The sequence below is a fragment of the Trichosurus vulpecula genome, chromosome 7 (assembly GCF_011100635.1).
Source record: "Trichosurus vulpecula isolate mTriVul1 chromosome 7, mTriVul1.pri, whole genome shotgun sequence".
In the NCBI taxonomy this organism is placed as follows: Eukaryota; Metazoa; Chordata; class Mammalia; order Diprotodontia; family Phalangeridae; genus Trichosurus; species Trichosurus vulpecula.
Genome location: NC_050579.1, coordinates 8395012 through 8406894, shown reverse-complemented (window position 1 = coordinate 8406894; position 11883 = coordinate 8395012). Strand labels below are relative to the sequence as shown.

The 11883-nt window shown below is 39.3% G+C and overlaps 1 pseudogene; it reads right to left on the bottom strand.

Annotated features, from left to right (window-relative positions):
- Nucleotides 1-3972: 3972 nt before the first annotated feature.
- Nucleotides 3973-11883, bottom strand: part of LOC118858176 — a 15963-nt pseudogene continuing 8052 nt past the window's right edge.

Sequence of the window (11883 nt, the reverse complement as noted above, 5' to 3'; positions counted from 1 at the left end):
ATTTAGATCTCTATTTGTGGAAAGAATGTTTTGCAATTTTAGTCAGAGAGTTCCTGTAGGTATCTTGGTAGGCAACCTCTCAAGTATTTTTGGCATTCTATAAATATTTTAAATGGAATTCTTCTTTCCATCTTTTTCTGCTTGGTTTTTTGGTAGTACACTAATGCTGATGATTTCTTTGGATTTATTTCATATCCTACAACTTTGCTGCAGTCATTATTTTGATTAATTTGAGTTGACTCTATAGGGTCCTCTTTATCATCTGTAAATGCTATTTCCTCAATTTCTTTTTGTTGTCTTATTGCTATAGCTCAAATTCCTAGCAGGATATACAATAGTTGCAGTAAGAACAAACATCTTCACTTTCTCCCCTTCTTAGCAGGAAGTCCTCTGGCCTTCTCCCCATTACTTGTAATCCTAGCTCTTGGTTTATGACAGACATTACTTACCATATTAAGAAAAGGTCATTTTCATCCCTTTTTCTAGTGTTTTTTTTTTGTTCTGGAAATGAGTGTTGTGTTTTCTTCAAAGCTTTTTCAATCTTTATTGATAGAATTATATAATTTTTCCTTTTACTAATGTGATATAGTATGTTGATAGTGTTCCTAATATTGAAGAAACACTGCACTCTTGGTATGAATCAAACTTGATTCTAACATATAATCTCTGTGATATGTCGCAGCAGCCTCTTTGCTAATATTTAATTTAAAAATTTGGCTTCAACACTCATTTGGAATTCTGTCTCTGTTTTGATTCTCACAGCTCTAGGTATCAAGATGAGATTTATATAATATCATATATTATATAATTACATAATAATATGATATTATAAATACAATTTATACAATATATTTTTCTATTCTTCCAGACATTTTACGTAGTACTGGAATTAATTGTCCTCTGAATGTTTATAAATAAGGATACCCAACATTTGTATAGCACTTACTACCTGCCAGGCACTGTGCTATGCACTGTATAATTGTCACATTTGATCTTCACAGTAAGTATGTGAGGTAGGTGCTATTATTTTCCCCGTTTTACGTATGGGGAAGCTCAGGCTGAGAGAGGGAAAGTGACTTGCCCAGGGTCACACTGCGAGGCTAGATTTGAATTCAGATCTTCTTGACTCCAAGTCCAGTGCCCTATGAAATGCACCACCCAGCTGCCTGTTTCGTGAAATTCATGAAGGTAGCATTTATGGTCTAGACAACAAATATAATTGGCAGAAAAGAAAAAGTTGCATCCCCAGACATGTCTTTTTTTAAAAAATAGCATTTTTATAATTGCATGTAAAGACAATTTTTAACTTATTTATTTATTTTAATTCCAAATTTTTTCCCTCTCTCTCTATCTCTCTCTCTGTCTCTGTCTCCTCCCCCTTCCTAAAATAGCATGCAATTTGATATAGGTTATGTATGTGCAATCATGTAAAACATATCTCCATATTAGTCATGTTGGGAAAGAAGAAATAGACCAAAAGAAATAACCATAAAAAAAGAAAGAAAATTAAAATAGCCTGCTTCAATCTGCATTCAGACTCTATTAGTTCTTTCTCTGGATAGGGGCAGCATTTTCCATGAGTCCATGGAGTCCATGGAGTTCCATGAGTGTTTGGAACTGTCTTGGAACATTGTATTGCTGAGAAGAGCTAAGTCTATCATAGTTGATCATTGCTTAATATTGCACTTACTGTGCATAATGTTCTTTTGGTTCTGCTCACTTCACTGGATCAGTTCATGTAAGTCTTTCCAGGTTTTTCTGAAGTCCACCTGCTCATCATTTCATATAGCAAAGTAGTATTCCATTACATTCATATACCACAACTTGTTCAGCCATTCCCCAGTTGATGGGCATCCCCTCAATTTCCAATTTCTTGCCACCACAAAAAGAGCTGCTATAAATATTTTGGTACAAATAGGTCCTTTTCCTTTTTTATAATCTCTTTGGAATACAAACCTAGTAGTGGCATTGCTGGATCAAAGGGTATGGATGGTTTTAGAGCCCTTTGCACATACTTCCAAATTGTTCTCCAGAATGGAGACTCCACAAATAGTGCATTAGTGTCCCAATTTTCCTACATCTCCTCCAATATCCAACAATTGCCTTTTTTGTTTTATTAGCCAATCTCATACGTGTCAGGTGGTACTTCAGAGTTGTTTTAATTTGCATTTCTCTCATCAATAGTGATGTAGAGCATTTTTTCATATGAACATAGATAGCTTTGATTTCTTCTTCTGAAAAGAGGTGAGTCTTTCTAAATAAGTAAAGGGGCATGTCTTAAAGGATGAGCAAGCACTATTAATCAATGATGTGGATGAGTTGACACTTACCTCATGGACACTTCTCCCCCAGGTGAATGTATCTACAAAAGAGGAGGATGACCAGACCCAAACCTGACCAGTGGGAGCCAGTATCCTGGCCATGGCCACATCCACTTGATAACAGTGGAGTCCAGACCATGCCTCATATTGCAGGAAGCTGAGGTTTGGGGCTGGCCATGCTGAAAGGGCTGCCAGGAATGGGACACACACTGCTTTCAGGTTTCCACCTGCTCTTGTGTCTGTTATCCTAAGTCCTTCTAGCTTGGTGACTATTACATCTTTGTCAGGCAGCACAGATGGACTTGTCTGGTCAAGCTCGGAGGTACCAGCTAGTGTCATTTCTGCACCATCTGATCTCTCCCATCTGGACTTTTTATACTTTCCCATCAAAACTGTCCTGATCTAGCCATCATTAACTTTCCCTTGGACTCTATTCTAAAGGGTCTACCATGCCTCCAGTCTTTCCCAACTTGAATCCATCCTTAATATTGCTGTCCTCCCTCATCATGTCATGCCCTTGCTTTTAAATCTGTGCTGAATCTTCATTCCCATGGGAAGAATTCCAAACTTCCCAGCCCAAATGTGCCTTTGGGTTTCCCTGACTATACCTCTGTACCATGATCTCTCTTCCTTTGGTCAAGATGTCCACTCTCCGCAGAATGATATTCTTTCCTCCTCACTCCATCCAAATCATATTTGCCCTTGGATTCTCAGCTCAAATGTCATTCAGTCTGTGAAGCTGTCTATGGCTGCCTCTTCCTGCATCAAGAATTCCTCTCTCCTTTCTCTTAGCTCCTGTGGGTCCTTCTACCCCACCTTATATTCCCAAGTTACATGTCTTTTAAATACCAAGTTTCTTCTAGCAATATTGCTTATCTGTAAGCCATACAAGACTGGGGATGCCAAAGAACTGAGACTGTCAGTTACCCAAAGGGAAATGGAAAGAACCATGGTGATGGAAACAAGGCTGCCACAGATGTGCTCAATTTGATCCTGGAGTCAGAGTAGGGGGGTTTGAATCTTGGCTTCAGCACTTGCCCACCAGAATATCTTGGGCTCCCTCGATCTAGTTTCTTACTTTCTCCAGGTGTAAAATAACGGGGCTACATTTGATGGCTTCTGAGTCTTCTTGTCAGCCTAGATCTGCAACCCAAAGATCCCACCCTTCTACAGTTTCTGTGGCCATTGAAGAATTGAACACTAGAAGCAATGTTAAAGAGATTGGAAATGAGGTGGGCAGTCACACAGCAAAGTACGAAGAAGTAAATGAAGAACTCATGTGCTCCACTTGCATGTGCATTGTGCTGAGATATTAGAAGGAAGGTTTCTAAGACGCTGAGCACTTCAAGCCTGTTGATTATTGATTGGGGCATTTTGAGAATAATTCAGAAGAATGAGAAAGGATGGATGGGTTTTAGAAGGAGGTGGACCTTTGGAAGGAGGGAGGAGGACCCACATCAATGGGGTTGCAAATGCATCCAAGTAGCAATATATCAGAGTATACATCTAGGTGGTCGTATTAGGCTGAAAACTCCATTAGGACTGTTGCTTTTCAATAAATATACATTGTTGAATCAATCAGTGACTAAATGGTTATCAAAAGAAGCCAAAACAATGCACACAAAAGCAAAATAAATTCACAAAAGTAGCCTCCAGGAAAAATAATTATTAGGGATTTATTCATATGTTTAGTTTGGTTTTGACCAATATCATAACTTGTGCCTTTGCTACAAATACTGCTTGTGTGTGACTGATAACATTCTGATCCATTTGTACTAGCAGAGCACCACTTGGGGGTATTAGGTTACAATACTCCTTGCTTTAATAATTTGTTATAATTTCCTTGTTGCTCAATTGAGGTGGGCTTAGTGGTGTTGGAATAAAATTGGTACTATATGAAATTGCAATTATTAGTCCTGGGATTAAATTCTCTTGTGTCTAAATAAATGTTATAGTTCCTCTGCTTTCTGACTAGAGAATCTCTTATACTTCTCGATCCCGAACCATTCAAGCATGTTCATGGTCATCCTCGAGGTCATGAATCTTGCCTTACTTCAATAAGCTCTATGCTCCTACTTCAATAAACAACAAAGTAAGATTGAGATTTTCTTTATCAAAAATTGATTTGAAAATGAGTTGTCTGCATGAGGATACATTAGTGTATTTGTGTGCTTTGGTGTGCACGGAATTCTTATGGGTACATTTTCAGAAACCATAGTGAAAACAAACAAATATATCTAGATTTTAAAATGTGGCTCAATGAGACTTAGGTTTGGTGGCTTTCTTAGCTTTTCCTTTTTTACCAAAGCATTTCTGAAAACAAAACTTTAGACATTTCACAGCAATTAGTACAACAGTCAATACAATAGCCAGGAGGAAAGCAATGACATCCAAGGAATGGTACTGGATCCAGTTGAGGTCATGGGCAGCAGCACGTAAATGTGGGGCCCCTTTGTTTCTCATCACAAATTCCACCCAGAACACAGCAAGGTCAAGGGGGCTGATAGGCTGATCTTTGTGAAGAGCTGACAGACGCATGATGTTTTCCTTGTAGCTAAAAATATTAAAAAGGTAGATTAATGTAAAAAGTCTCCAATGATAAAGACCTATGACCTCTTTGGGTTGCTCTAGAGGAAGCCAAGCTACACAGAAGTTACACTTTCTTTCTTCAATGTTTTCTATTGTTTTCTCAGTGTTATTTGGTCACTTCATAAGAAGTTAGGTACATATATTGCAGAATGAAGGGATTATGCAATCATGAGATTACAGAGCTGGAAGGACTACAGAAGTTAACTAATCAATCATACTGCCGAAGCATTAATATCATCTATGATAGCCTCAGGAAGTGATCACTACTTGAAGACCTCTAGGTATGGTGGATTCAAATTCTCGAGGAGGTGGCCCATTTCGAAAAGGAAGAACAAAAATCATAGATCAATTTCAGAATTGATGTCATTGATTAATTAATTAATTGTTAAATTAACAGCTGGACAGAAGACACCGACATAGCAAAGGATTAGCTGCAGATAGACTATATCTACAGGAAGAGTCATTAGGTGGCCAAAACTTCATGGGTGCTAGGGATGAAAGGAGTCTCTGGGGATTGTGAAGTCAGACTCCCTCATTTGATAAAGCAGGAAACTGAAGATCAGAGAGTTGAAATGGCAGGTCTATGGTAAGAATGAGAGATAGGATTCAAACTCAGGCTTTAGGATTTAAGATTGTTATTTTTCACTCAGTATATCAAGCTGGATTTCTTCAGAAGATCTTCTCACACAACAGCTGGAGGCAATTGATTTATGCATTAGGGAACTGGTAGAAACAGTTTAACTGAATATCAAGCACAACCCGGTAAGTAATGTCAAAGAGATTAAAGACAGTGTCAGGGAATAGGATTTGAATTTCTGAACTACAGCTTAAGAGCTAGGAATGATAGATTTGAGCAAGGATAGAATGTCTCTAATGAGGGCCAAAAAATAAAATAAAATTGGCTATTTGTGAATTCGATCAAGAGGGCATTAAACAAAACAGTGAGAGAGGAATAAAATTTTCTGCATGTATCCACAGAGCCAGATGCCATGGAATTTGGCAGGTTTTGCGTAAGAAAAAAATAATTACGGAGAAGCCTACACAGAAATGTGCAGTATGCCAGTGGAAGGAAATAACTTCTCCAAATGGAGCAGAGTAAATAAAAGAGGACGAAACGATAGTGTATATTTAATTCAATTCAGTTCGACAAAAATTTATTGAGTTTATATCAAGAAATCGACTCCTGTGAGGAAATCTACAAATTGAGGTGGTGAAACATGGTGGAGAGTGATTGGGGAGGATTGATGAAGGAAGAGACAGAGGCATGGTTGTGGAAGAAGTAAATAGCAGACTGCATGACCAGAAGGAAGAATAATGGTTCCTGAAGTGAATCACAAAGCTAGTATACTGGAAGGATGGTAGAGCAATGGTGCATTTCAGTTACCCGAATACCTTCTAGAAGTGTCACACTACATAAGGCCGAGAGCTGGAGCAACTACTCCATTGCCTTGCTGACCTTCCCAGATGTGGAGTAAATCTCAGGAAGAACCATTCTCTTGGATCTGAATCTGATTACTGACAGGGAGGTTATTGCTGAAATAAATATAACAGGAAACTTGGGGGGAAAGTGAACATTTCATTACAGTGTCTGTAATAGAGGAGGAAATGTCAAAAATCTTCTTGGTGTCCAAGATTTTTGGAGAGTGAATTTCAGAGTAAAAAAAAAGGAATGGCTAGGATACTATGGCTTAAAATTCTACAAAGAAAATCAGCTCAAGGAGAGGAAAGTGAAAATAATGAACCAAAATTATTTATGTCATTGAAGAGGAATAAAAAGTGAATTGCCTGAAGATCCTGATGTGGCTACATAGGGAGCTCATCAACTAACTCACCTCAGTCAAGGAATGACTGTGCACAAGGCACTGGATGAGAAGGAAACCAAAGGTGACCAAACACTGGATAAATCATAGTATCACCCTCAAGACTACAATTAAAGGAGGTTGTTGGTTAACTCAAAGGACAGCAAAAAAAGGGCTTTTAAAACTATATTTGGAGAACAAGAGATAAAAGAAGAGAAAGGATCAGTCAGAGGGTAGAAGAAATATGACTAGATCATACTTCGTGTACATGCCTTATGGACTGCAAGGTTGCAGTCTACCACTCAAGGGTGTGACATGGTGGTCAGAAAGACTGGAAGGGGCTGCCTTGATCAAAGCCAAGTTTCTATAATGAGATTGCCTGGACAGACTGGATTAGGAGTCCTGTGCTCAGACTGGCTACTTAGTTTATGAAAGACACTAATGAAGTCAAGCACATGCAGAGGATGATGATCAGAAATGAACTTGAATGTGAATTGCCTGATAGAACTGGGCCTCATTTAGCCTAGAGAAGGGAACATTTTAGGGGAGACATGACAGCTACCTTCAAGGTTTACGGGACTGTCACATAGAAGGGAGATGAGATATGTCTTGCCTGGTCCCTGAGGGTGGAAGTAGGATCGGGGAGGGAGACATATCAGAGCAGATTTCCAGTTGTCAAGTACGGCCATCCCAAGGTATAAGGTGGAATTCCTGAGAGGTCATCAATTCCAAAGTATTTGAAAGTTTACCACATGTCAATTAGAACCACTTGTTAGGAAGTCACAGAGGGCATTCCTGCTCAGAGATATTTGTTTTGAATACTGTACTTCTTTGTTATGAGGGAGAGGAGTCATTGCAAAGTGACAGCCATGTGCAAAAAAAGCCCCCCTAAGGTATTAATTTAAAATATAATCAAAATGAATGATTGTTTCCCAATTTATGTTATTAGAGATCTAGAGTTGCATACATTAGTTTTGCTCTAAGAAGGGGCACAGCAGCATTAGAGGTTTCTGTAGCAAATGTCCATGCCATCCCAACTTGCTTTCTTACCTTTTATCATTTATAACCTTCTTCAGTGCCTTGCTGAGATCATCAGATGTCATTTCAAGGACGTTCAGGGTCACTCCTGCTCCTCTTGACTCCATGCGTTTAGCATTGTCCATCTGATCTCCAAACAAAGGCAACGACACCATTGGCACTCCATTACAGAGCCCTTCATAGACACCATGAGAGCCAGCATGAGTGATGAATGCCCGGGTCTTCGGGTGAGCTTAGGAAGGAAAATAGAAAAAGAATTCTCCATGAGGTGATGATCTATTAAGTCGCAGAGAATAGAATATTTCACAATCTGAAGGCACTAGAAACAGCAAATGTTACTATTATCTACTGTGGGAAATCAGAGTATTTTTTCTAAACTATATTTCATTGGTCAAATACTAGAAAACACTAGTGACTTGGCCCCTATGGTGGTATAATACAAGTTCTGTTATTTGTCCATTTACATGCCCTATGACAGGTTTTGTTCCTTGTTCTTCAGTTGTGCAGTCATTTCTGACCCATGTGGCCCCATTTGGGGTTTTCTTGGCAGAGACACTGGAGTAGTTCATCATTTCCTTCTCCATCTCTTTTTACAGATGAGGAAACTAAGGCAAGCAGGGTTGAGTGACTTGCCCAGGGTCACACAGCTAGTAGTAACTGAGGCCAGATTTGAACCCAGGTCTTCTTGTCTTCAGGCTCTATCTACTGCATTATATGGCTGCCCAAGTCTGTAGTTCTTGACCATGATGACCACACCATGGACAGTGGTGAAAATGGTTTTCAGCTTTAAAACTTGTCTGCCCATAATCCTCTTGATGGCTGATGACTTTTAGCTACTATTTAGACCCTCCCTACCACTGCACAGCACCTTTAAGGAAACACAATGATTTTACTACAACTAATTTACTTAAAGACCATTGTTGTAGAGGTAATACCCCTATGTGTCAGCTGGGCCAATCAGTCATTCTGATGTCACAATAGCAATGCTTTCTTTTTATTACAAATTCGGGTAAATTGTCTTTAGGTTAATTGATTTCAGGAAAATTGACCTTGAGCCATTGTCATGCTTACTAATTCCCAATTGTTGTCATTTTCCTGTCTCACATATATGGACTCAGAAAGGAGCAATGAGAGTCAATTATTGGTTCCCCTATCTGACCCTTTCCACAGCCCATTGCCCATGGTCAGAGCTCGCAGAGTTCCAGAGATGAAAAAAATCAGAGAATCCCAGAGTTAGTCCATCTAGTCAAATCTATTGCCACTGACATCTATGTCTTTTTTTCTGGGAAAAAAAGTCTGTGGAATTCCATGGACTACAAGCTTGAGTCAACCAAAAGCAAGTGCAAATTCACAGTACATTACTAAATGCTGCCTTTGTCAGTCTATGTATGGAACATTGTTCTCTGTGCAGAGTGCCACCTTTTAGAATGGACATTGTTAAGCTGGAAGGCATCCCGAAGAAGGTGACCTGGATGAGGAATATTGTGAAATTGATGGTATATCAGGAATGATCATGGAAATGGGGAAATTGAGCCTGGAGAAGAGAATGCTCCAAGGAGTATATAAGACCTGTCTTCAAATGTGTGAAGGATGGCAATGGATCAGTGGAATGAGCCCTTATTGCTTGTCCCAGAAAGGCTAAATTAGAAACTGTGCAAAAATACAATTCAACCTTGATATCAGGAAAAAAACTTAATAAAAATGAGACTCTCCCAAAGCTAAGTGGAATGAATACCTCAGACGATTGTGGGTACACCTTCACTAGATGTCTTCAGTCAAAGAAAAAAAATGATCTCTTCTAAGGGAAGTCATCAAAAGGATTCCTACAGAGGTCCAGGTTACAAAGACTAGCCTTGAGGAGTCCTTCCTTACAATTATGCATGTACCTTATCTCTTAAAAACCATTAGAGCTGTCCCTGGTTCTGTCTACTGATGGTCACTTAGATATAGTCTACAGGCACCTCTATAACATCACTTTCACATTCATACTTGATCCCTCCTACCCCCACCACACACTTGAGCACATACCAAGCAGATCATTCTGTGGAAGCCATTTCACAAGTTTGGTGTTCTTGGCTAGATTAGAAGGTGGGGTTCCAGTGTACCGCCACAATACCTTGGAGGGGCAAAAAGTCAAGAAGTTGAGAACACCCTATAATGCAGTTTCAGCCTAGTTTAAGAAGCAGTGACTACTAAAGACTTGAGATGAACGAACAGAGACTTCAGCCACTCCATCAAAGATAAAATACATCCTTTGTTTTTGGTCTTTCTCCCATTTTTGCTCTTTGGAAAAAATATGACTATTTGAAGCAAGAAATCAAATGCCTTGGTTCATTGGCTATTTTCTGGAAGAGTTTGAGGTAAAAGTTGTTTCTTGCTGACATGGTGACCCAGGTCAAAGTGACCTGGGGAAGGGTTGGAATAGAAAGATTTATGACCATACATTTCCCTGATATTTTGGATTTAGATATGCTATAGAAACCAGATTAATTTGTTCTAAATTCCTTTAGCATGCATCCCTGACTCATTCTAGAAAGCTTTTTTTGTCTCAGGATGAATGTCATTTCCAACTCATAGGAAAGCAGTATGGTGTATTTGGAGTCAGTGGAACTGGTTGCCACTTGATTGATACCTGTGTGATTTTGGATGGATGTATCCAGGGTTTTCTCTTCTATCAAATGAGAGAGTTGGGCTAGAAGGCCTCCATAACTGGAGTGATGACTTTGGGGGCAATATTAAATTGTGTGATCATATAATATAAATGGTCCAAAGTATTTTGAAAATGTAGGAGAATAATTTGTAGGACTAAGGGGTGGGATGTAGTGGGTAGAGAGAACTGAATTTAGTGTCAGGAGAATTAAGGGCTAATCCTAGCTCTGTTATTTACTACATTTTGGACAATGCTCAATCCTTCATCTCTCTGGGTCTCCGTTTTTTCATTTGTAAAATGGGGGAGGGTTGGTTTTGATGACTTCTGAGGTATCTTCCAGATTGAAGTCTAGACTTCAATGATGCTATTCAGATACTTAAAGTCACAATGTCCAATGTGATATTTTTACTAGGTAGTCAACTTTTTAGTCATTTTCAAAATATATCTAAGGAAAATAAATATCCAATAAAGGCTGTTCTGTCCTCAATGTTAGGGTAGGTGAGGGAAATATATTTATGTGTGTGTGTGTGTGTGTGTGTGTGTGTGTGTGTGTGGAGAGAGAGAGAGAGAGAGAGAGAGAGAGAGAGAGAGAGAGAGAGAAATACAGAGACAGATACAGAGACAGAGGGCACAGGGTAAGTTGAATAGGAGAGGATGACACCTAAAAAATCAAATTAAAGAATGAGAGAGGAATATATCGAGACAGGGATAAAGGGAGAGATCGAATGGGGTAAGTTATCTCACATAAAAGTAGCAAGAAAAAGCAGTTCTGTAGTAAGTAAAGAGGAGGCAGGTGAGGGGGAATGAGTGAATCTTGCTCTCATTAGATTTGACTTGAGGAGGGAATAATATACACACTCAATTGGGTATCTTATCCCACAGGAAAGAAAGAGGAAGGGGATTAAAAAAGTGGGGACGATAGAAGGGAGGGCAGATGGGGGAGGAGGTAATCAAAAGCAAACACTTTCGAAAAGGGACGGGGTCAAGGTAGAAAAATGAACAAAGGGACATAAGATAGGAAGGAGCAAAATATAGTTAGTCTTTCACAACATGAGGATTGTGGAAGGGTTTTACATAATGATACACATGTAGCCTGTGTTGAATTGCTTGCCTTCTTAGGGAGGGTGGGTGAGGAGGGAAGGGGGAAGAAAATTTGGAACTCAAAGTTTTAAAAGTGTTTGTATGCAACTAGGAATATACAGACAAAGGGGCATAGAAATCTATCTTGCCCTGCAAGAAAGTAAGGGAAAAGGGTTTTGGGGGAGTGGGGTGACAGAAGGGAGGGCTTACTGGGGAACGGGGCAATGAGAATATAAGCCATCTTGGAGTGGGGGGGAGGTAGAAAGGAGGAGAAAATTTGTAATTCAACCTCTGGTGAAAATCGATGCTGAAAATTAAAAATATTAAATAAGTAAAAAAGATGTACTAAAAAAGAAACCAATCCATTTGGGTCCTGGGGGCCAGGGATTATTAGGCTTTGTCTAGG